Raw genomic sequence first — 26909 nt, 5'->3', positions numbered from 1 at the left:
GAACTACTGTGTAGAATAATTAAAAACTCCATTATTTCCTCTTCAAAAATATTAACTCCACATAAAAGGTAGGATTTCTAGATTTAATATATCTGGACATAGGTACAAAGAGATACAAACCTTTTCCTTTTCCTGTAAACTCCGAAGTTTTCCTTTATGAACATGTAATTTCTAACTTACCTCTTACGAGGAAAGATGCTCCAGAAGGGAAATCAGTGCACAGTAGTGAAAGAGTTCCATTTTCCTGCTAAATCAAAGCAACATTTACCTTTGCCTTTGAGGCTTGACAGAGACCTCATCTATACAGTGATTCATTTCATGACCTTCAAAAAGAAAAAGTCAGTTGCGTCACCTTGTAACAAAACAGGAGAACCAGAGAGACAGCCTTTCATAAGGTCAGCAATCACAACAAAATAAACATTTTTATTAATGTTGAAAAAAATTTGCAGGGACAAAATAGACGTAGAATTGACAGTATCAAGAACAGCCTAGAACAGGAATTACATTATATTAAAGAATATTCAATTTGAAAACAAATACATCTCTCATTTTGAAACCGAAATTCTGCTGCCGGTAGGAAAAGCTGTCACGTGGGATCCACAGCGCTCAGAACTTCCCTAGTCTAATGACTGCGTTTCAGTCAGGGTTAAAAGCCAGAGAAGACCATCGAAGTCATCTCTTGCTTCTCTGAATTGTTAGTCAATGTTTCCAGAACCAATGTAGATGGAGAACTGGTGTATTTAAACAGATTTTTTAAATACCACATTTTACTTTAAAATTCAGACCTTCCAGCGACACAATAACCTTTCTCAGAAGTAACACTGGGGATCTGTTTTTGAGAAATGGTCTTGAGGTTCTGTTGTGAGTTCAGCTTTCAGTTACTTTAAGTTTTTTTAAAAATTATATTATGCCGTGACTTTACTACTATTAATGCTAGGATCAGTTTGAGTCTGTCTTTGTGGCCAAAGATGACAAAGTTGTCTGACCTGCATTCTACTTAGACAAAGGTTAGTCTACACATGCTGGAGAATCAGGGATAACTTGGGGATTGATAGTTCCTTAGATGAATACGGAGGGATCTGAAAGTCTCTTCTACCTGGAATGAGGACTGACAGAGAGCAGGGATTGGTCAGAGCCAGAACAGTCAAAGGCTCTGTGTCCTCTAACAGCATTCACGATTAGTATCAGTAAGGAAGGGTTAGGGGATGTCTGTCAGTCAACATCCAGTCAGGAACAGATGGCTCAAAAAGCAATTTAATATGAGGAATTAGTTACAAAGGCATTAAAAGAGCTAAAAGGCCGAGTAAGGTGAGGTAACCCAGTTATTACAAACTGCAGGAAGTCACTTTCTCTGGGCTGGAGGGCCAAGGGAGAAAATGGAGTTACCTGAGCCTGGGGTGGGGGTGGGGGGCTGTGCCAAGGAGTGGAAGATGAAGGCAGCAGAAATGGGAGAGGCTCATGTTTAGAAAGGCTCACTTATGATGGAGAGGACGGTTTCAAGGCCAGCGCAGGAAAAGCCAACAGCACGTATCCCGGGCAGTCTGCGGAAAGGAAGCATGGCAGGATTCTTGGACCTGTTTACATAAAAATAGTGGTTAGAACCAGCCTTTGGGAAGTAGAGGATAGTCACTGAGACCTGGGGAAATGAGGGCTCCATTATTAGAACACATGTCTATGGTTATAGTAACAGAAGTAACAAATAATTGCGAGTGACTACTAGGCAATTGTGCACTGGGCACAGTGCCTAGGTACAGTATCTTACTTAATCCTGCCAACCATCTGTGGAGTAGATGCCCTTCTTATCCTCACTTTTCAGACCAGGGGAGGAAGGCCTACCATCAGGTCACATGGCTTGGGCCTTCTGACTGCAGAGGGCTTCTTATTCAACCACCACATTATGCTCTCCCACTATGCAATTTCATCAATCTTAATATTGGCTTTGCTTTTAGTTCTTGAAAGGGATACATTCAGAAGAATTTCTAGGTTATGCACATTATGGAAAGGTTTAGTTTCTCAAGAAGTATGCATTACCCCCAAAGGAAAAGATAGGCCTTTATCCACCGACACCCCCAGAGAGGGTATTTTGGCCCTAATTCAATCTGGCCAGGTGCCGTCCATCTGGTTATGCATCCGGCTTGACTTATTCAGTAATTTGACTCATTGAAGCAGCATACATACACAGCCTACTACTTGGAGCCCTCCTAAGAACAGAAATAAAAACTCTCTGCAGATGTGACTGAGTTGATGAAAAGCAAGGAAGTTTCTAGTTAAAAAGTACTGCCAATCCTTTCTCACACCATCTGAACTTATAATGCTGGGAAAGAAAACTTTCATGTTGGTTAATAGGATGAGCATTTCTTCCCGAGGAATCCAGTCATCTGTAAAATGACTGAGAGATCCCAGAGATAAGCCCACATGGCTTAAACTTCATCCCTTCCTTATCTTAATGAAGTGGCGATTTAGAATTTCAGTTTCTGAAGCAAGTCATAACATGGGCAGCCAAATTTCATCTGGTAGTAGAATGCTCTAGAACTGCTCTCCTTTTGGGGGGAAAAGTACATAAAGGATTTTACTGTTCTTTATGCTAAAAACCTATATGAAAAATTATATGACACCTTAGTTCCTTATGAGAGTAGCAGAGCCCCTCATTTGTCTAAACCTTGATCTTTAAAACTAAGAATAAAGATTATCAGATAGGATATAAAAATATAAATAAAAAATAGTAAATTAGACTACATCACAATATCTTTTGCTTTCTGAAAAAAATCTTTAATAAAAAGCAAGCCACACATTGAAAGAAAATACTTGTTAAATACCTACTAATTAAAGGACTGATATCCAGAATATGTAAGGATTAAAAAAAAACTCTAAAATACAACAACAACAAAAAAACACGAAAGGATGTGTGACATCATTAATCATTAGGGAAATGGAAACCATAATCACAGTGAGGGATCATAGCACACCTATTAGAATGGCTAAAATTAAATATCTGATAATAACATGGAACAAGTGGAACTCGTGTGTGTTGCTTATAGGCATGCACGATTTTGCTGCCACTTTGGAAAATAGTCTGGAAGGTTTTTTTCAAAGTTATACATATGCTTACTGCATGCTTACTGAGAGGCCTATTTGGAGTACAATAGGGCCCTTGAGCCCAATGAGACTTAGGGTAGGAGGTGGTGTGGCAGATGCATGGAGTGTGTGAATGCTTCACCACCACAGAAAGAACTCAAAGCTTGTATTTTATCAACAGAGAATCAGTGCCATCCCTATGAATCAGTAGCATTCTGTTTCTATCTTTTATATCACACTATGGATTAGGGATGAGAAGAATGTAGAGCTTTTGTTTCAAAGTCTTAAGCTAGCCAGAAGTTATCAGATCACCTTATTGCCATCGCAGCCATGTATTATAATTTGTGTTGGAGTTTGACATATGAGTGGGTCCTTACTGAGCACATTTAGTGTGAGATCCTTTTATTGTGTACTTTAGGGAAGGAAATGAAAAAATAAATGACAACTTTAAACTTATCTGAACTTCATCATAATAACTCTATTGCATGCTGACTCTGTGCTAAGAAAAAGTACTGAGTGCTATGCATGGAACATCTCATTTATTCTTAACAACATCCCTATTGTCTCCATTTGGTAAATAAGGAAATGAGGCACAGAACAGATGAACAGCTTTCCCAAAATCACAGTCAATAGGGGCAGAGAAGAAGAAGCCAAGATCTGTCCAACTCCAATTTTAAAATCCAATCTATTGGTCACCATGTTGTCGACCTTGCTGGCTGCAATCTTGACCTTACTGCTCATTGCTCTCTATGTAGCCTTTTGGTTTTCTATTTGCTTAACAATTTGTCTTAGTAGTAAAATCTAAAAAGAGGAGGAAAAGAGAATACTATAACATCCACAAAGATATAGGAGCCCAAAAGAATAATCATCTTATTAAAAATGGAAAATAAGAAAAAACCACATTTAAAAGATTTAATGATGAGAAGATAAAATTATTTGCTTAGGCTGATTCTCAGACAGCCCTGTCTCCTAAAATGTCAACATTAGAACAAAGGCTGACATTTGTTTGGTGATGGTGCAAGATGATACAGCCTGAGCTAGGAACCACCAATAGAAATCTCACCCCCACCCCCATTCCTTCTGATCTAAATCTGAATAGACCTAAGAAAAATAAAAGCTAACTGAGCAAAGTTCTTGTTATTTTGACTCATTTTGGTAAGATAGTTAAAGCTAAAAATGTTTTAATTTAAAATCAAAATAATACAGATCAGCTTATTAAAACCTTTCTCACCTTCCACCCACCTGTTTTTATCAGTGAAAAAAATCTTGGTCTTATGAAGTTGGGGCAAGGGCCATATCTAATTCCTAGACACAACATGAGTCTGGAACACATATCATAAGAGGTTTCTAAAGGCATTGTAACTATTAAGTAACATAGGAAGGAAGGTTCTAGGGTTAGTTGTCGTAAGGCAGGCTAAGACTTGAAAGCTCTCTTCCTCATTATGAAACACTGCTTCTAGTTTAATCATTTGACTTTATTTAGATGAATTTACTCTTAAGCACCGACATTCAGACAGCACTTGTCTTTTCTCCCTCTCTTCTGTTTTTTTCTTTTTTTAAAATTTGTTGAGCACTTACTTTGTATTGTAGTATGGGCTATGCATTTTATATAAAATACCTCATCACAATGACCTTTTTGTAGATGAAGAAACTGACGTTCTGAGGGGTATTAAGGCTTGGCACATAATTAGAGTTAATAAGGACTGGTTGGAAATTAAACTCAGGTCTGCTTTCTGTCCCTAAAAATCATGCTCATAACCCCTTTTACCATGGGTTTCTGAGATTTTTTTCCCTAGATTCCAGCGTCCAACCATCTTATACTTCTGTTAATACTTTCTCTCTTCAGGCAAATCCATTTACATTTTAGAAGATTAAGTTGTACTTCCTGTTAGGTGTGGCTACGTTAGCATGGCATATTAATTTTGAGTATGGCTTCTAGACAGGTTCAGACTCCACCATACACTAGCTTGTGTACGCTTGTGAGAACTTGTCCAGTTTGCCTGACCTTGTCAAGGGTTTAATTTCCTCAGTTATAATATAAGGATGATTGTGACACTGGGTAGTTGTGAGGTGAAGGAGATGAAGCATGGAGAACATTTAGCATTTGCCTGACTCATAGTAAGTGTTCAATAATATTGTAGAGGGGGAACTCTTGAAGTAATTGGGGCACAAGACTTGAGGTATCCTGACAGTCTGAGCACAAACACTCTTGAATTCATGTATTTGTAAAGTTCAAAAAACTACTGCAACAATCTTTAGTCTTCATACCTTCTCTCATCTACGTATTGTTGCTAAGTTAATCTGATCATGAGTCTCCCTTGCTAAAAACCTTCCCTGTCCTTGCAGAAGACCAAGGCAAAAGAGGTCCAAGACAAACCACCATAGTGTGACAATCAAACCTTTTCTAATTGAACCTCAACCTATTTTTCTCACTTTACTACTTCACTTCATATAACCAATGTTTAAGCCAAAGTGAACACCTTGATATTCTCAATATAAATTATTTCTTTATTCTTTGTTCCTTCCTGTATATCTGCATGTCCAAATCGTACCTACTTCTGGCCTTGGGACAAATGTCATCCCCTCTACATCCTTCCTGATCTCCTCAGCTGGAAGTGTTTTCTCCTGTAGTGCTACTTCTCAGTCTTTAAAAAAAAAAAATCTTTTTTAATTGGAGCATATTTGACAATGTTATATTAGTTTTAAGCATACAACATAATAATTCAACATCTCTATTCATTACACTCTGCTCACCACAACTGTAGCATAGTATAATGCCCACCATATAATGCTATTACAGTACCATTGACTATACTCCCTATGCTATGCCTTTTATTCCCATGACTTATTAATTCCATAAGTAGAAGCCTGTATCTCTCACTTCCCTTCACCAGTTTTGCCCATCCCTCCACCCCCTTTCCCTCGGGTAACCCTCAGTTCCCTGTATTAGTAAGTCTGATTCTGCTTTTTGTTTGTTTATTCATTTGTTTTTTAGATTCCACATATGAGTGAAATCATACAGTATTTGTCTTTTTCAATCTGACTTATTTCACTTTAGCATAGTATCCTCTAAGTCCATCCGTGTTGTCACAAATGGCAAGATCCTATTCTTTTTTTATGGCTGCATAATATTCCTATGCATCAGCATTACCTGGAGGGCTTATTACAACACACATTACTGCACCCAACTCCAGAGTTTCTGATTTTGTAGAGAAAGGGTAAGGCTTGAGGATTTGCATCTCTGAGAACTTCCCAGGTAGGGCTGATGTGGTGAGTTCAGGAGCCCCACTTTCATACCACTGTCCTAGAACATGTTAGCTCACAGCATTTACTACCATTTACTTTACATTTCAGTGTTTTGCCTGTGTCGTACCTCTTATTAGAGAGCAAACTGCTTGAAAACAAGATCTGAGGCCATCAGTTTTTGTGCCTTTCTCCCATGACATTAGCAAATAGGGGGCCTTAATATTGCTGTTTGGCTAAGTGAATGTTAGTGGTACGAGAAGACTTTTCTAGTGTTGGAGTCCAAAGAAAGTGAAACACCCTAAATTCACAGATGTGACCTATTCTAGCGCTAAAGGAAAATGAATAATACCATAAGAGGATGTGTATTTATTGAGGACTTGCTATTTGCTAGATGTTGACTGAAGTACTTTATACACATTATCTCATTCAATTCTTATCACAACTCTTTGAGGGTAGACTCAAGTATTATTTCCATTTTATGGGTGAGCAGTGATCCTTTGATGATAAGTAATTCCCCCAAGGCCAGCGAGCTAGCAAGCAGTAGAACTGGGATCTAAACCAGTCACTCTTTCCAAATAGCTCTTAAAGGCCACACCCTATGGCCTTTTGCTGAATGATAAAGACCTGACAAAGTAATAGATTTTCATTCTTGTAATCAGTTGGGTAATAGTGGTCTCTTTTTAAAAGTGGATAGTAAGTAGAGTGATTTCTGCCTGTTACGGTCTAAATTTAAAAATATAGAGGGCTTAATTTGGAATCTTAGGCAGAAAATCAAATTATCAAACTATATATAGGGAATGGTTAACCTCAATATCTTAGTCTCATTAGTCAGCACTAGGGATTGTCATACACATTTTCATCAGTTCAAAAATGATGATGAAATTAAATTGCATGTAAGACACTGAAAAACCAGATTTGCCCAGCATAAATACATTGAGTGACAGAAAGAAAAATCAAAACAAAACAAACAAAAAGCAAATTGAGTGATTTGGGTTAGAAGAAGCATTCCACAAATAAACCTATTTGCTTCAAAATTATTTTAAGATTCTTGTTTGCTTTTCAGTTTTTATGACTTAGATTTAAAAATACAAATGGCCAGGTTCAAAATGATGCATAAGAAACATCTATAATAAAATGCAAGAATATCCAAATGAAGCTATTTTGAAGTATTATTGGTTGTAGTTTTCCAGGCATTTTGATGTGGTTTTAAAGCACCAGGTTTTCTGGCTGCTTGAGTTTTGGGCCATATAATTAAGAAAAATATGTGTTTTAAAGGAAGAAAGGGATGGACAGTCTCTGCTGTGGGATTGTTGGATGGGGGTGGGGGAGGGGCTGCAGACATTGTCCTCTGTGGTAAGAACCCAAGAAAGCCGAAGTAGCAGAAGAAAAGGTCTAGAAGAGTCCAGCAATCTGCAAATCTGGTCTGAATATTCCTTAGTTAACTCCCTGAGCTGAAGGTCATTACTTGATTGTTATTAGGGAAATACCCTGCTGTTACATTATTTCAAACAACTGTGAGTTTGTACTCTTAAGTAGATGAAAATTAGTATAGTACTTGGAGCTATATTTGATTATCTCTTCGAGTTCTTGCACCCAAGATTCCAGAAAATTGTATGGGATTCCAGGAGCCATGCTATTAAATTCCAGATTAATAAACCATTACTACTCCTGGAAGCTTGATTTTATCTAACAGTTTTATGAATACAATAAGAAAATTATTGTGGTAAAAGTAAAGTAATTAACTTTTTTTCTTTCTGGCTTCTGCTTTTTTTTTTTTTTTTTTAAGGGGATAATCGATAATTAGCTATAAGGAGTAAGTTCAAATAAAACATGTTCAGTGAAATGTCAACTTGTGTAAGAGAAATATTCTTGGTTTAGAGTTATAAAAGTAGAATAATCAACATTAAAATAGTATCCATTTTATGACAACAAGATACGTTATATTGAGACACACTGCAAATGTCACTACTTACTAAATAATGCCTATATTGACTTGAAGAGGCCCAGGGCATCAGAGATGTAATCCTCATAAGGAAAATACTCTGTGTTGTTTCTTGTTTCCCTACTCATAACTGGCAACACAAAATTTTCAGCAGTCTCCATTAGAAATCATGTATTTTGTGCTAGCCAATGAATATGAGGTAAAAAGAGTGTCTTTTTAATTGTTTACAAGAATCTGAACTTTTTTTTTCAAAACTCATAAAGTGATTGAAAAATATCTTCTATAAAAATATATGAATTCATAGATGTATTTTAATAGACAGGAGGATAGACCTCAGAATCTTTTAGATAGACATGAGAATCTTTTCCTTGACAACCATGGATGAATGATAGTCAACTCCATATTGTTGGTTGATTTAAAGGAAATAGCACTTGGTAAAGGGGAAGTAAAAAGCAAGATTAAGAAGGATGTCCCCATGGAAGGTGGGAAGAGTGGCCTCAGGAAAAAAGGAGGATGCAGATCTTTCCAGATGTCCAGAGCTTTGAGAATACTTTTTTCAGTCCAATGGCTGGACTCTCCACATTTTGTGTTTTTCTTGGAAACCCCAAAGGTTTAGTTCTCTTTCCTTTATCTTCACAGTCTTACTCTGACCTCAATTTCCCATCAGCATCAGGGCTCCTGGAGAACATAAATGTGTTGCTTCCCATGAAAGATAAATGCGAAGTAAATCCTAAATGCATTTGGGCATTATTGAAGTTCCAGATCTGCTGAACATTTATTTGCCAGTTAAAAAAAAAAAAACAACCCCCCTCCCCCCCCAAAAAAAAACCTGTTTGAAGTTCAGGCTGGGATGGGGGATATGTTAAACATAGATCTATGTATCTGTAGTCCACAAACACTGTGACATTTATTCCCCCATGGTCCTCTGGGGGTTTTAAGATACTATTCCATTCACTACGGGTTAAAAAGAATCTAACTAAATCATTTAATGCTCAAATACCTATATTGGTCTGGAAAATGGGAAGTGATTTTAAAGGGACAGTTATGCATGGAAAAAGAAATAAAAACATTGTTGCCTTTCTAAAACAGTAGCTCCTGTCCACCAAAAGGTGAGGTAATTGGTCAATTCAACCCACGTCAAGGTGTTCAGAGGACATCCTAAAATTCTCGGCATTGGAAATCCAACCTGTGAGCTCTATGATTTTGAGGTTTTTCAAAGTGCCAACTACTTCATGTAATGTCTGTTAATTCTGAAAACAAATTACTATTCCTACTTTATATAAGCTGAAACTCAGTATAGTGAGCTGTGAACAGTAAGCTGAGTCTCAAGAGGCTGGACAGGTGAGACATGATGGCCCTGGGCATGGACCCAAGTCTGTCTGGTTCTAAAGCCCCACTTTCTTCACACCCTGAGCATCACCTGCAAACTTTAAGTGGAAAAGGTTCACAGCTAGATGTATCTTTCAACCTCATCAGGTGAAACAGATTTTTAGGCCAATGGTTGCACTTTCCATTTTAGCATCTCTGTGTGTGGTGGACTGATAAATCTACACACTCTACATACAAATGCGCCAAGAAAATGTCGCTTCTTTATTTCCCACAAATCATTGAACCTCCTAATAAACTATACTCCACTAGATAGCAGGGGGGTGACAGACATGGAGGGACACACTAAATTAATCCAACTTGCTAAACTCTGCTGTCTAAATAAAGTAAACATTCCATTTAGGTGACCCAGTCATTTGTTTTAAAGCTCAGTTTTCAGATTTGCTCCTGTCTTCTGTCTCTCCCTAGGATGGCTTTTGGTCAAAAACTCAGTGTGTGACCTCACAGCTTTGGAAAAGAGAGGATGGGAGACAGGGCATGCTCAGAGACACATTTGCACCCCTTATGCTTTTCTCTGTCTCATCTGGTTTCCTCACTGGGTCCCTTGTCTGCCTGTTCTCAGACACCTCGGGTATCTGATGTTGGCTACAGGCCTGGTGACCATCCAGTTAAGTCTCCTGGATCTATCAGGACCCCCTGGCACACTGTTTACTTTGTCCCATGCCTTCCCAGCAGAATGGCTCAGATCTGCTGTGGCTTCTATCTGGGCCCTGGCTAGAGGTGGACCACTTGGCTATGTGCTCACTTCATACTCACCATGGCAGTCCCCCTGTCAAGCTCTCTACTTAGACCCCAGTGATTTCTGTGTGTTTCTGAGGCCACTAGGGAAATCCAGGAATCCTTCTAACCTACAAAGGAGGACAGGGTGGCCTGAGAGAGCTGCTGGCAGTGCTCCCTCTGCCTAAACCCCTTGTGTTGTCATCGTCCACGCTTGCACCCACCCCAGGGGCTCACCCGGGTCCTCCAGAGCTTCTCTCTCCCAGCTGGAGCAGTGGGGCCATCAGTCTAAAACTTAAACTCCCTCTCTTTTCCTTCTGTAAGAATCAGGGTTAAGCATGAGTGGTAGTAGTGAATTTCTACCTCTTGCTTTGCTTTTATGGATCTTCCCAGACATCCTTTGATCTTCATCCAACTTCTCCATTTTATTGGGTTCTAATGGTAGAACAGCTCAGGAGAATCCAATATATGGGGGGAAAAACCCCACACTGGTTTAGTAGTTTGAAAATACTGGCCAAGTTTCATGTGTGCACAAAGTTTTATATAAGAAATGATAGCTACCCTGCTGAAACAGAGCTAAACCTTAATAAAAATAAATTTGAGAAAAAATAAATGAAGGTTCTTGCTCCCAGAATTCCTGTACAGTATTATCAAGTTTGCTTGCTGCCTTAGAGAAAGATAGCGAATATTTAAAAATATTGTCAAGATTCTGGGCAGATTGATTCTAAAATTTCCCATCAATTTTGCCTTTCTGTCAGCAGGTTTCCAGCAGATACTGTGCCCTGGCATATTGCTTTACCAATCTAATAGCCTTTATGCATATTTCACTATTCTTTGTATACTAAATGATGCTGGTAAACATTATTAAAATGTATGTTTTGAGAATTTGTTGGTTTTTCTATTAGTTGTTTTACATTTGCACACCAATTAACATATATCTCCCTGGTTTCTTTAGAGCCTTTAATTTACTAATATGCACCAAAAGTTTCCAAGAAAGGGCTATAGTGTCAAAGTGTTTTGAAAACTTGGTTAACTATATAATCCTTTTCTCTTCTTTTCTTCTCTTTTCCTTTTTAAAGATTTATTTATTTGAGAGAGAGAGCACGGGGGGTAGGAGGGGCAGAGGGAGAGGGAGAGAGAGAGAGAGAGAATCCTCAAGCAGACCCCCCACTGAGCATGGAGCCCGATACAGGGCTCCATCCCAGAACCCTGAGATCATGACCTGAGCCAAAGCCAAGAGTTGGCTGCTTAACTAACTGAGCCACCCAAGTGACCCAATAATCCTTTTCTTTCTTTCTTTTTTTTTTTGTAAGAATTAGAGGGATGGAAACGAGGTCTCATAAAGATCAAGTAAATATTTTTTCATGTATTCATTTTGTTTTATTCAGTTTTGTTTTTCAAAGAGAAGAAAGGGGTTAGAGGTTACTTTCTAATATATGAAGACTTCTAATTTAAAAACAACCATAGACATGTTATCTTGTCAGTGGCAAATAAAATAAAGATATTTAGACTTCAACAAGCAGTTGAAGCCATTCTGCTGGGAAGAACTAGTTTATTTTCCTTAGAAATAAACTAGTTCTTTCTGACCACCAGACAGGGGAAAATATGATAATAGATCTCTAAGGAAGACCCATGGAATTTGAGTCCTTAGAGATCTTCCAGGTCTTTAGTAGGTTTGGACATTCACCTTGCTAAAAGTAGAGCACTATGCCAGATTGGATCAGAACTAGCTCATCCCTGTTCGGATTTCTGCAGTTGACCCTGATCCTTCAGGAAGTGGTCCTGGAGGAGACCCAGCACCCATCTGAATCAATGAGGCCTGCAGCAATCTCACCAGGACCTGACTGGGCTTTGGAGTGGAAATTCCCCATTCCTGTTTAAGGCCTTGATTCTTCCAAGAAGTCAGCTGGTTAAGCTAAACCAAAACATCTGAGCATTTGCTCAGTGACCGAGGGTTCACCCAGCCAAGTGCTCTGGCTGGTTTTCAGGTGTGGGTGACTGCAGCAGTAGCGTCCTCACCTTGGGGCTTCCTCACTCCCTGAGACTTTGTCCCAGTTGCATTATGGAAATCATCCAGTGCTACACATTGTGCCCAAGTCACATGTTTTCCCAACAACAGGCTCATCCTTTTGATCATTTTCTGCTTCTCTGACTTTGGGATGTTCACCTTGCTGCCCTGCCAAGATCTTTGCACTTGAGGAAGGCTTTTAGGCTGGAGGGAATTTTACCTTGGTGCCTGCAGGGAGATAACTTTGGCCTACTTTAGGGTAGAGTGGCTTGGCAACAAGGGCACACAATGTCTGGATTATTGGCTCGTGAGCATGCTTCAGAACTGAGGCAGGGTAACTTTTTCAAGGACGTGGAATGATTTTCATGGCCTATTAAAGGCAAGTAGTTTCTGAGATGGCTGAAAGTTTATTCATTGCTATCTTCCAGGCTTGCTTTTGAGTTTTCAACCTTGCCTGGGTTAAATGGGCTGAAGGAAATGGAGTTTTCTTTACCTTGCAATGATTAGAGATGGCAGCTCTCACCTGGGTGCTTCTTGCCTGTGACCTAGAGATATAAATTAACTTTTCTGGTAAATGAAATATATTTGGAATCAAATGTGGAACATCTTTAAACATGAATAAAATAAAATATGAAGACTAGGTTAAAATCATATTTGTTTAAATGAATGCTTTGAAAGTAGATTCATATACAACAGAATTTTTAAAAACACACTTATCTAATTTTGTATCATTTCTTAAACAGATATGTTGTGTAATTCATTTCTTAGATTTTGAAATTTTTTCTTTGTATACTTAAATTATTTCAGAGGCAGGAAAATGATTTAAATAGTACTAAACAATACTATCTTGTACATAGTACTTTTTAGCTTATAAAACATTTTTATGTAACTTGTTTATTTGATAATTCAACTCACACATTTAAATATTGTTCTGAAGCTTCTCTGATACACAAAATTAAATAAAAAGTGTTATCTCATTGACCAAAGGCCATTAATGCCCCTTGAAATAGGAGAGCTATTTGGTGCTTTACACAAGATAAACAGTAACTGCTAAATGATTGTAATCTTTTAACTGTAACTCAATTTACAACAATTAACTCTATTCATTCCTTGAATTCATGTAGCATACTTCCTTTTTTAAAAGATTTTATTTATTTATTTAAGAGAGAGAGAGAGAGAGAGACAACATAGATAGGAAGAAGCAGACTTCCCACTGAGCAAGGAGACTGATGAGGGACTCAATCCCAAGACCCTGGGATCATGACCTGAGCTGAAGGCAGATGCTTAACCGACTGAGCCACCCAGGCGTCCCCATGTAGCATACTTCCTGAAAAAGGCTCCAATTTTACAAGTTTATATTAATACATTTATTCCCACAATGTTCCTCAGAACATAGGCAGATTTTACCACTTCCATTTTATGGATGGCAAGACAGTCCACGAGATCAGATAAGATGCCCAGAGTTGATTGGTCAATCAGGGTTGCCCCTCCTACAGGCATCTTGTGCTGCTACATCTCCCCAGTGGCCCAGGACCATTCTCTGGGGCTCTTCACCCAGGTGTGCCCTCTGTGGAACCATCTCTTCTCCCCAACTGTTCCTTCATTCTAGAATCTTACATTAAAAGTCTACCCATTGTCTGGGCTTTCAGAGGCTTTCTAAGCCCCAGGTTCAACCTGTGGAGCCAAGAGTTGTTAATAGCTTTGTGTTTGACTCTACCTTATGACAGGCTCACATTTGCCTGTAATAACCTCACGCCAGTGAGGAAAGGTGGTGTCTAAGGCAAAAGAGGGATCTTTAAGAACTCCTGCCTCATGGGAACTTTGTGTAAGTCCAGATCTGACTGATACCTTAGCTGGTCTTCCAACCCTTGCAAGTTCTGTGTTTATTACATATTCATTTTATTGACAGGTGTAAAAACAAAAAACAGAACACTCTAAATATGTGTGGCATTCACTATCAGTCAGGGAATTGTTGAAAGCCCCCTTTAAGCATTTTATGACTGAGGTTTTCAAAGTGACTTGGAGAGGACTTTGGCAATGGCACATTTTTTCCCCCATCATAGAGGGGTTATTATTAGCTCAAGTCTCTGGCTCATGGAGAAATATAAGTAAATGAACACTTTAGATACATTTCCATGCCCAGTAGTCTCAGGAGAGCCTCACAATTAAAAAGTTCAATTTCCTTTATTCATTAAATGTCAATAAATACTGGAGAGACAGGTGTGTGTAATATTCATGCAAAACATCTTCCATTAATGGGCTCAGATGTGAAAAATAGGTCATTTTAGTAATTCTGATTTTTGATGCACAGGTGGCCCAGAATTCCACTTTCTGCTATTAAAATCTGTTCCATACCATGAAGATTGTACTATTAAATGTCATAGAATAAAATACATTTGTATGTCTGGATGGATAGATAGATAGATAGAGGTTTAAAAATGTGACAGAAGCTGCATCATAATCTGAAGAAAATATAAAATTCATAGTAGTATTGAGAGATCTAAGTATAAATGTCTTATCAGACTACTAAAGCCTATCTTCCCAAAGCATCCCTATTTCATGGAAGTAAATTGTCCAGGGGAGGAGCATTTAGAGAATATTTCTTATTAGCTATATTTTGGTTCCTCAAAAAGAGGTATGTTTATGTGTGCAAAACACAGATTAATTTATGTCTTCCCTGTGAATTCTAGAACTTTGCTCACCCTGCTCTAAAAGTTGACTTTGTAAATTTTCTCTATTTCTTCTGAGCCTACCCCTTCCACCTTCTTCAGTCATGCCATTCTTGAAAACTCCTGCTCACTCTCCAAGACTCACTCAAATGGTATCTCATTCATTGGAACCTTTCCACCTTACCTAGGGGAAGCAGTGGTCTTATTCTATATTCCCTTGAATCTTGTCTGTGTCCTGGCTGTAATCATATTATCTAATATTTATTAAGAGCTCGCTCTGTGCCATGTAATATCATAAGTGATTTACATGGATTCCCTTATTCAATTCTTACAACCTCCTCCAATAAGACAGGTATTATCTAATTGTGTCAGAATACAGTTAAAAATTTGCCCAAGGTTTTACAGGTAGGAAGGGACGTAGTCTGGATTTGAACTTGGGCACTCTGACTCTAAGGCACTCTAAGCACCATATTATGTAGTAATGGCAGATATTAAATACATTTTATAGAGTAGGTTTATGTGAGCTCATCCAATGTCATAGCTTCAAATACTATCTGTAGGTTGATTACTCCCGAATTTATAACTTCTCCCGGAAACCCAGGCTTATATCATCCCTGGCGTTTCTAATAGTTATCTTGGACACATCATTCCCGCATCTGGCCCTTCCATAGTTTCCCCACATCTTGGATGATGATAACCATATCCGCTCACTCTCAAAATCATAACTGAGGTCTTATCATTGCCAATAACTACAATTCCTCCACAATCTCCATTTCATGCACCCCACTCTCTGACCAGTCCTCCAACCTCTACAGTTCACTCCATATATGGTGCCCCAATTATAACAGTCCTTCAGTCCACAATTTATTAACCACTTTTTACTGTTCTTCCTCCCTTTGGTATATTCTTCCACTCTTTCTCTGGCTTAAATCCCATGTTCAGTCATCACAAATAATTGCTCGCATGTATCCTTCTTTGCCTCTCTCCTTCTCTCTACTCACTTGTTAAAACTTTGACCTTGATGAAATCTAAATATCCACCACACAACCATGCTGACTCACCATAAATTCAAAAATGAACCCTAAGTGGACATAAATGCTAAGAGTTAATCATATGATCTCACATGACTTAGATGACTGTTTTCAACCTCATTCCTCTCTTCTCAAATTCCCAACATTTCCTCCCCTAGCCTCACTCTCAGCTGGTGACCTTGCTTCACTAAGAAAATTGAAACAATTTAAAAAGAACTTTCATAGACTCCCACCACCATCCTGACCACCTATCAGCATTTGTACCAACATCCTTTGCTTTATTACCAGTTACGTGAAATGGACTCTCCATACGTCTGTCTAAAGCAAACCCTCCCACTTGTGTCAGATCCTATCCCCTCTTGCCTAATTAAGGGCATTGCTTTGGGAATCTTATCTTTTCTTTCTTATATTAGCAGTGTTTCACTGTCTAGTGGACCAATCATTCATATCAGCATACAAACATGATGCCATTTTCCCATCTAAAAAAGGGTTTCTTTTCATTCCATTTCATTCACTCATCACTACAGCCCCTTTTCATTGCCCTACTTTGCCCCAGAACTCCTCCAATTCACACTGTCTCTGACTCCTGTCCTCTCATTGCCTCTTAAACTCTTTCCAACCAGCTTTTTACCTTCACCACTCTACAGAAATTTCTCCTGTTAAAGTCATCAATGACTTTGCTAAACCTACTAGTTAATTGTCAGTTTCCATCTTACTACTTTATTTAACATTGTTGACTCTTCCTTTCTTATACTCTCTTTTTATTTAGCCTCTAAGATACCACACTCAGCTGGTTTTCACCTTACCTCCCTGGTTGAGACTTCTCAGTCTCTCTAGAGGGTAAATCCTTTCCTCTTCAACCTTTGTAATGTTGGAATATCCCACAACTCAGTCCAAGATCCTCTTTTCTATATACAGTATTCTCCCTTGGTGATCTCATCTAGTCTCATGGCCTTAAATTATTACTTCTGTAAAAAGATAACTCTCAAATTTATAATGTCATCTTAAATCTCTCTCTCTACCTCCAGACTCATGTAGCCAGCTGCCCACTCAACATCTTCACATGGACATTTAACAAACATCTTAAATTAGTGTCACACTGGGCAGCCTTCTCCAGCTCAGGTAATGACAACTCCATTCTTCCAAGTGTTTAGACCAAAAAACAAAAAACTAGGAATCATCTTTAATGACTCTTTTTCTCATATCACAGATGCAATTCATCAGGAAATCCTAATGCATTTACTTTCAAAATACATCCAGAATCTGAATATTTTGCACTAACTCATTACCCACATTCTTGGCTGAGCCGCTACTGCCAAACAACTGTTCTTAAATTGTCTCCCTACAGTCTACAACCTGGTTTTTAATACAGCAACAAGAGTGATCCTAATGAATCTTAGGTCAGATCATATCAAGCCCATCTTCAAAACTTAGCATGTCCCCTATTTCAATCAGAGTAAAAACTAAAGTGCTTACAATGGCCTGTGTGGCTCACATGATCTAGACCTGCATTATCTTTGATACTCATATCCACTCTCCCCCCTCATTCCCCTCACTCGAGTCACGCTGGTTTCCTAACTATTCCTTGAACACATCAAACGTGCTCCTGCCTTCAGGCCTTTGCACCTGATCTTCCCTCTGTTTGGAATATTCTTTCTCTTGATATCATATGGGTAATATCTCCTTGTTTCAATTTTTTGTTCGACTTTGAACTACTGAATGAAAACTGTCCTCACAACTCTATTTAAATTACGCCTCCCCACCACCCAGCACTCCTCATTCCCATTACTCCATTCTTCTATTTTTTAAAATTTATTTTGAACTACTTAAAAAAATTTGACTATAATTGACACACAGTGTTACATTGGTTAGATGTACAAGATAGTGACTCAACTTCTCTAAGTGTTCTGTTCTGCTCACCACAAGTGTAACACTACTGTCACCGTGTAACACTATTACAATATTGTTGAATGCATTTCCTGTGCTGTGCCTTTTTATTCATGACTTCCACTCTTATTTTTTCCCATACAAAATATCACCTTCTAGGGGTGCCTGGGTGCTTAATCAGTTGATTAAGCATCTGCCTTTGGCTCAGGTCATGATCCCAGGGTCCTGGGATCCAGCCCCACGTCGGGCTCCTTGCTCAGTGGGGAGCCTGCTTCTCCCTCTCGCCCCTGCTCATGCTTTCTCTCTTGCTATCTCTCTATCTCAAATAAATAAATAAAATCTTCAAAAAAAATCACCTTCTAACATATCGGGTAATTTATATATTTAGTATGACTATAGTTTGTTTTCTATTTTCCCTGTTTTTAATGTAATTTCCTTGAGAGTAGGAATCTGGTTTATGCATTGATGTACTTCAAATGCCCAGACAGTGTTTAGCAGATAGCAAGAGCTCACTAAACATTTGCTGAGTGAATGAAAGAATGACTCCTTCCAGTTGCTTAGTACCAACCCTGGAGTCATTCTTCACTCCTGTACTTTTCTCATACTGTACGAATAAGTCAACATCAACTCTTGTCAGTTCAATCTTCAAACTATATCCATAAATAGAACACTTTGTACCACCTTCATGCTATCACTCTGGTTAAACCACCATCATATTTTGTTTGATTTCTCTGCTTCCACCTTTCTCTCTCTTTAATCTGTTCTCAACACAGAAGCCAAAGTGGGTCCCATGAAATGCAGTTTAAATCACATCACGCTTCTGATCAAATCCTTGCAGTAAATGTTAGTGACCACTTCAGCCTACGGAGCCTCACCTCCCAGCCTCCTGATACCTCTCTGACATCATGCTTCACTGCTTTCCTCCTTACTCATGCAGTCCAGCCACATAGTCTCCCTACTGGTCCTTGAAAATACAGCCAGGGACGGTCCTGTCTCAGAGACTTCGCACTAGCTGTTCCCTTGTCTAGTAATGCTTTTTCCTTAGTAATCCTCATGGTTCACATCTTCATCCTTCTGATTTTTTCTCAAATATCTTTTTACTGAGACCTTCCTAACTATCCTAGCATGTTTTCAACCCCATCTCCAGAACTCTCTACAGCCTTTTCCTGCTTTATTTTTCTTCATCCATTACCACCTAACATACTATCTGTTTTAGTTATTTATTTTATTATCTATCTCGTCTGACTGGAATATGTATTCCAGGAGGGTCGGGATTTTTGTTAACAGCTATATCCTGAGTATCTTGGACAGTGTCTGGCACAAAATAGATATGGCCATTTGTTAAGCAAATAAATGAAGGGTGGCCTGCCCTTGGCCATACCTGGTACATCAGAAATGCTCAAAGGTACTCTCTTTGAATAAGTGAATGAGTGAAAAGGCTCAAATCTTAAGGGTATGAAAAATCATACTAGAAGAGTTCTCTGTCTCACATTAAGCTCCCCCAAATGAGGGAAAGACAAGCAGTATGGTTAGCACATTTAAAACCATACCAGAATAAACATAAGGCAATGAAAACTGACCAGCTTCTTCCCTGTTCTATAGTTTACATGCAGATAGATTTTCATGACTGGACCATGCTTCCAGTTATCTTGCCCTCAGTGTGACTGTATGAAGAGCCACTGTGCCCGATGACAGCTCAGACTGCTTTCTGAGTGGGGGGAACAGGACGAGGGCAGCTATGCTCTGGACAGTATGAGTAGCTAGCAACAGTTGGGACTACATGACCTCATTTTCTGTTCCTTCTTGTAAGAAAGATATTTTGAAGCAGAAAAATATTCTTTACGTGCATATAGAGTTGGAAATTTTCAATGACTAATGTTGGAAACCAATACCAGTGCTATGTTAGTATGTGGACAGTTGATATTGCTGTCTTTGGCGTTGTCAGAAGCTGCAGTGAGACGACCCAGACACATGTTGACAGTACTGTGCTACCTGATGGTGCCACCTAGGGGTCATGCTGTGTTTTGGCCCCAGATGAACCTCTGACTGAGTTGTTAGGCATTTATTGAAGTTCCCTTACTTTTATTTGCTAGGTGCTCAGTGATGTGCTTAACCATGAACCCATAGTAATTTCCTCCAGAAGAACAGCCTGAATTTAATAAGTAAACATGAAATCTAGCAAAAGCTTTTTCTAATATGTGAAGAATTAGAAAACTCCTCCCACTCCCCAAAGCACTTAGCTGTAGTTGCGCAGGTTCTTATTTTAGCACATCTAGATTTTTTCTAACCCTTTATGAAATAAGTAAATCCATCATTACATTTAAGGAATGGAAGCACAGCCAAGGAGCATGACTTACCCTGTACCACCCAGCAGCTCCATGATGGTATCTGTGCAGGACCTCAGATGACCCAATTATATTTTAGCTGAGATGAGCCAAATCTCTCCAAATCAGTTTATAAGCTGAGAATTAGAATGTCTGCCTTAACACAAGCTATAAACATCATAAACATATACATAAACATTATAATCTTGAAATGTTACCTCAAGGTCATGTCTCCATAGAGAATAAGCTTGCACACAATACAAATACTAAAATAGAAGAAGGAAACTTTATAGACTCTGAAATGGAGGAAAGTTTACAACCACACTTTACTTCATCCTTTTTCCTTGTGGAAAACAGTCTTCTCTTCCCACTCTGAAGACCAGAAACCAGTGTTCACATCTTACTGAGGACATAGGAAGCTATTGGGCTCAGTGAGAAAGGAGCCGTGCGTAGTCTTAGTCTCTAAGGCACATTCCCACAGGCTCCCTCACTCATGTCTGTTATTTCCATGATGGGCTCTTCTGCACTTATCTCTGGCATATCTAAGTTCTTTGATGATTAACCCTCTGGGTTCATTTTTAATTTCTTTGGAAATGAATAGAGTAAGCATCTTTCCTTTATTAATGTGTCCCAGGCCTTTCCCTCACTTCATGAAAATATTTTCATCTCTAAATTTCTGTTTCATTTTCAAAGAGTTGAGTACATATACAAATTGGAATATATAGTGTGTGTGTGTGCGTACGCGCACGTGTATGTACGTGTGTCTGTGTGTATAGTCTCATACATGAATGTCTTTAGAGGGTATCTATATATCTGTAAGGTGAAATTATTTAAAAGGAAATGTATTAAGTATATCTCAACTAGAGGATTGTAATGCATTAGTGGCTTTTGAGAAATAGTAACAAAATCGTCAATAAAAGAATAAATGGCTGCTTCCATGGAAGGTTCTAATTGCCCTCAATTATCTTCTTCTAAATCCTAAAGCCTTCTAAGGCACTGACTTTCACTTTGTTCTGGCATGACATTCCCACCAGAGTAGTTTCTCCTGTGGGGTAAGAATATTGGTGTTATTATTTTTAAGAACAGTGATAACAACCATGACATCTGTACAGTTCGTTATAGTACTGTGACATTGCCCTACTATTCCACTCCTGAAGTGGATATATGTATCCTGAAAAATGAGGAGGAAGTCTCATGAGCCCACCTTTCTTAGTCCACAGCCATATCTCATTTAATAAATGAGGGAGGCGTTGGGCTTAATGCCAATGAGCAGAAGTAACAGTCTGACTCTGAAAGGGTGAATAGGGAAAGACAGAGAAGTTTGATAGGTGGTTACAGCTAACCTGGAATGCCACATTAAGGAGTAAATCTACAGGAACTGAGCTCCAGGGCAAGAACAGGGATGAAAAGTGTTATGACAAGAAGGGAGAGGATGTCAATAAATATAAACTTCCTTTATGTCTCTCTTTTTTCCTCTCCTCCCCCTTCTCCCCTTTCTCCTCCTCCTTTTTGCAAGGATGCTCTAGCATGTTTTAGGAAACTAGGACTTTTCCAATTACCAATTTCTTTATTTATGGATCCTTTCCCTAAACTTTTCCAGTAATAAAGTCCTCCATCCTTCTACATCAGAAGCTAACATGAAGGTGAACTTCAGTTATTGAACTGAGCAGCCATTAGTAGAGGCTACTGTCATAGTTACTCACCTTTCTTATTAACTCTATTTTTAAAGGATTTATTTATTTATTTATTTGAGAGAGACAGAGAGAGAGAGAAAGAGACAGAGGAGGGGCAGAGGGAGAGAAGCAGACACCCCACTGAGCGTGGATCCTGACACAGGGCTGTATCGCAAGACCCTGAGATTTTGATCTGAGTTGAAAATCTTAACTGACTGAGTCACCCAGGTGCCCCAACTCTATTTTTTGTTTTAGCATTTCTTTTCTTTCCACATTCTCCTCTTCCTCTAGGTAAGCCAAAATGTAACTGTTCCATGGAAAATGTAATAAAAGTTGGAAAGATTAGAAGCATAACACTAAAAAATCAAAGTAGAGAAAACTCAGCTTATTGGGTTAAATTTGCATATTGATTTATTTGGGACAAAAGAAAAATACATGTACAGTGCTCAAAGTGTACAATAGAGTTTTTATCAGAATTTTACTGAACCTGAAATTGATGAGAATAACATTTAAGATGGCAGTAAGTTTAAAATGAGACCCTATCTAGTCAGTCATTTATGATTAATTCTGAATTTTCATAACTAAAATGAAGAAAGTCTTAAAGCATCAGTGGAAAAACTCAACCTTCTTCTTTTTTCTTGTATTTGTATACACCAGCCTTTCATTTCTGTCTTCAAATAGGAGCTCTAAAAATATTGAGATGCATGGCTAGGAATAAAAACTGGGCCCATGTATTGACTACCCTCACATGGTACTAGGTACTACTTGGGAGGTTTGTTTCCTATTTTATTTTCAACTGATGGTGGAGCTAGCTGGGAAACAGAAAAAAAAAGTATAAAGATAATTAAGGATTGAGCTTTTACTTTTAATGTTTCAATAAGAAAATAAAAACTTTTGAAATGAAAAATTGACCTATTTCTAATTGCTCAAAAAGGACTTTCTTCTACTCATTGTGTGCAATGTATAAGACGGTCAACTTTCAGCTATTAAAATAAATCTTTTATCTACTGTTATATTTGCTATAATTAACCACTAATATGGATGTAAAAGAAAAATTTTAAAGATTTTCATGATTTCTTTGAAAAAATGGGCTCTGTAGAGACATTGAAAAGAGAATCATAGACTATCTACAGTTTGCCTCAGTTGAGTGCACTCTCTAGAGCTTGCATTTAAAAATAGTACCCACATGATCAGGAATGATGAAATCCATACAGAGCTATGTTCATCGATTTTTAAAAAAAAATTTAATTGCTAAGAGGTTTCTGAAAATTCTGTTTCATCAAAATTGAACTCACAGTTAAACTCACAACTAAAAAGGAAACAGCACCAAAGAACATGCCAATAAAGAAATACTGTATTAACAGTGCTGAAAGAAAAGTCTTTTCAGATAATCTAGTTAAAGTAGAAATGCCAGAGGTTATCAGAGCTGTCAGGTTGTAAGTCAATCATGAGCTCGGGAGAAAGAAATTTCCCCTGATGCGAGATCAAGGTTGTTATTGCTGGCTCGCATTTCCTGTCTTAGTAATATGTTCAGCACCAGCGAAGAGGGAATAGAGATTCTTTCTGGTGAACTCATATTTGAAATGTAACAGACTGAGGCCTTAAGGAGAGTGAACTGAGGAAAGAGAGAAAGATGGGTAGTCTCTGGTTGGTCTCCATCTGCGTTCACTGCCTCTCTGGCTAGGTTAGGCAATAGTTTAAAGTTGTCTGTTTTGCTTCACAGTTATTGGACTCTTGGAGGGTGTTCTGGAATATTGCTTTTCTTTATGAACTTTCATCCTCCCTATAAATAGGTATTTCTAAGAGGAGATGATTTATTTGTTTCCTCTAGGTTTCAGGACCTAGAGGCTGAGGTTCTCCCTTCCTCCCAGGGAGGGTACTAGTCTGGATAGAAAAAAAAAAAAAAAACATCAGGTTTGGGAGCCATATGACATCAAGATTGAATTTTCTTCTGGTTGGCAGTTAGGTTTGGATAAGTTTTTAACTTCTAGAATTAAGTTCTTCATCTAAAAATTTAGTTAGTATTACCTTCCTCATAGGATATTGTAAGAATGAAAGAAATAAAGTATATAAAATGACTGGCAATTGTCAATGTGTGATTCACGTTGTTTCCTCCTAGAGGGTAAACCTGTCACAAATCTAAATCTACTATGAAGGGTTCATAAAAACTTTCCAAATTTCAAGAGAAGGGCTTTGTATTTGGGCAGAGGAGGTAGTTACATTTGAAGATCTTTCAAAAATGTTACCATATTGAAAATGTTTCATTAGTCCTAAAATGTGTATGTTTCAGATTAATTTTTTATATTAAAATATTGCAAATATGGGGCACCTGGGTGGTTCAGTCAGCTGAGCTTCTGTCTTCGGCTCAGGTCATGATCCTCAGGTCCTGGGATCAAGTTCTGCATTGGGCTCCTTGCTCAGCAAGGAGCCTGCTTCTCCCTCTTCCTCTGCCCTCCCCCATACTTGTGCATGCATGTGCGTGCTCTCTCTCTCTCTCTCTTTCTCTCTCTCTCACTCACTCTCTATCTCAAATAAATAAAATCTTTAAAAAAAAACTCCTCTCATTTAAAAATAAATAAATAATTAATAAAATACTATAAATACAATAGGTAATTGCTAAGAGTGCAAAATGTAAAGTGGAAGGGAAGTCTGTTGAGTTCCTGAAACAGTTAAAAAAACAACTTCAAGTTGCCTTGGAGAAAGAAAAGGTTATGAGATGTGATCCAGGACCAGTCATGTTGGGAGTGTCCTTTTGCAGCAGAGAGAGAGAGAGAGAGAATCAATCCTCATCCGTTCATACATATACACAATATTTACTGAGCATCTGCTCTGAGGCAGCTTCAGGAAGAACCCAATAAACACTCTTCCAACCCAAATGAGGCTTACAGTCAGTGGAGAAACCAAAACTAATGGAATGATCAAGGCAGCATAAAATTCCAAGTTCAGGGTACCATAAGTGGTGGCCAGGCAGTTTTGCACTGAAGACGTTAGAAAGGAGCTACATTGTGCAGCAGTACATTTGTATTAGCAACAGTTAGAGCTATAGAAAAATGGTTGAAGTGACTCAATTTATCCTTGGCCTTGAAGCAACTGCATTTGAGAGACTAAAAAATATCTATAATATATGGGCTGGTGCAGACCCTGTGAGGTCTGGAGGAGCATGAGAGAAAGAGGAGGAGGAGGGAAGAAGAGGAGAAGAAAATGGAAGGAGTAGGGAAAGAAGGAAGAGAGGAAGAGGAGGAGGAGGAGGAAGGATCAGAACAAGATCAGAACTATGATTGCTTTCCCTGGCTTTGTAAGGATGTTTAGAGGAAATACCAAAACCCACACTATTTGCTATTTATGGACAGGGATAGCCAGTGTTCCACCAGGGTTGGGGAAATTGGGTAGTAGTCTATCTTCCTTTCTTACCTCTGCTGCAACAGAATTGGTGGGCCTATGGTGACATCCAGTTATAAAAGTTTTCTGTCTCTCTTAGGATACAGGATTTCCCTTAAATATTTTTAAAGTAAAATCATTAAGAACCAAGTTTTCACGGTTCTCATTAAGGGATCATAAGCCCAGGATATGCAAATGTTCCATGATTTCTTTCTATGCTCAGTTACCTTGCCTGACTCCGGGAGGGGATTCACACCATCTTTGATTTAAGAACAATAGACAGTAGTCACTGTGGATTCATTCTACCTGCTCTTCTGAGAAAGGGAAATCTTAACCTGGTGGCATATGAAGAACTGAGGCCCAAGAGGGAGTTTTTCCGAGTGTCTCTCACCATAGATACAATCTCAGCTAAATCTCTCTACAGTTATCATCAGCTTTGGTGTTCATTAATATCTACCAGCACCTAGCACAGTAGCTACATGAATAGATGAGTTAAAATAACCCCTCTGGTGATATATGGAAGTGTTGAATCACTATATTGTACACCTGAAACTAATATTATACCATTAACTAATCGGAATTTAAATAAAAATTTAAAAAAATAGGTACCTGCTTAAATAGCTCTGAGTGGCTTTTTTTTTAATATAATGCTTTGAGGATGCTGATATTCCAGAAGACCCCCTTTTACCAATTATGATATAAATATTTTTTCCTCACTCTTAGGAAAAAGGATGGGTATAAATTGCATTTATTAAATATTGTTTAAAGTAAATCTCCCCTAGACAGAGGTACAGTTTCCTCAAAGGATAAAATCTCCATCATTGCCACAAATGTTTCCAAAATTTGTAGGAGAAATCTTTATGTACAAACTGACCTGCTGGCTGCTTGTTATTTCATCTAAGGAAGGGAAAGGGCTTGCCTGTTAAGCACACTTCAAGTAAGGTGATGGAGCTACAATTGGATGTGATTGCCAACAGCAATTTCAGTTCTGAAAGAGGTGATAGAAGGGGTCAGAACTACTTCCCTCACTTCTAGAGAGAATATGTGGAGTCTTGCCCTGAGGAAGATGGACATCAGATGATCTCACACATGAGAGAAAAGAAATATTAACCACATGATAGGGCTGAAATCAATGTGTTAACCCACGAAAGTGGATTAGTCTTGTTTTGAAAAGGAGTTTTTTAAATGTCAGAATAAAGTCATTGAACTCTAGATCTCTTAGTGTTCTAGAAACTTCCACCTCATTTATATTTCAAGAGATCCCAAAAGGAGCCTAGTCTAGAGGAGGGACTTTTTCTGAATTGGCTGATGAAAGAAGAGTTCTGGATGGTGAGTCTGCTCCTTTCTGGATATTCCATGCTTGAAGGAAGGATGGTCAGTTACAAAATGAGTCTCCTTAATTCCGTATAAGGATTAAACTTGATTAGCTGTCTTGTCACTCTGCAGAGTATCAATCAGCCTCTACCTTTGTTAGGGTGGATGAGCTTATTAGATACTCTTCTGAGGACTGTTTTTTGGCATGAAAGGAGAGAAAATCATAAAAAGCTACATAGTGAAGAGGTTCTGTATCTTC

The 26909-nt window shown here is 38.4% G+C and overlaps 1 protein-coding gene across 1 annotated transcript in view; it reads right to left on the bottom strand.

Annotated features, from left to right (window-relative positions):
- Positions 1–403: 403 nt before the first annotated feature.
- The window catches only part of TMEM64 (transmembrane protein 64), a 325182-nt gene continuing 298676 nt past the window's right edge, over positions 404–26909 (bottom strand). The window contains exon 4 of the mRNA XM_078072242.1: positions 404–1574. The gene's annotated coding sequence lies outside the window, so the exon portion shown is untranslated. The remainder of the gene's footprint in view (positions 1575–26909) is intronic.

The sequence above is a fragment of the Halichoerus grypus genome, chromosome 5 (genome assembly GCF_964656455.1).
Source record: "Halichoerus grypus chromosome 5, mHalGry1.hap1.1, whole genome shotgun sequence".
Classification (NCBI taxonomy): domain Eukaryota; kingdom Metazoa; phylum Chordata; class Mammalia; order Carnivora; family Phocidae; genus Halichoerus; species Halichoerus grypus.
This window is presented reverse-complemented; position numbering and strand designations above follow the sequence as displayed.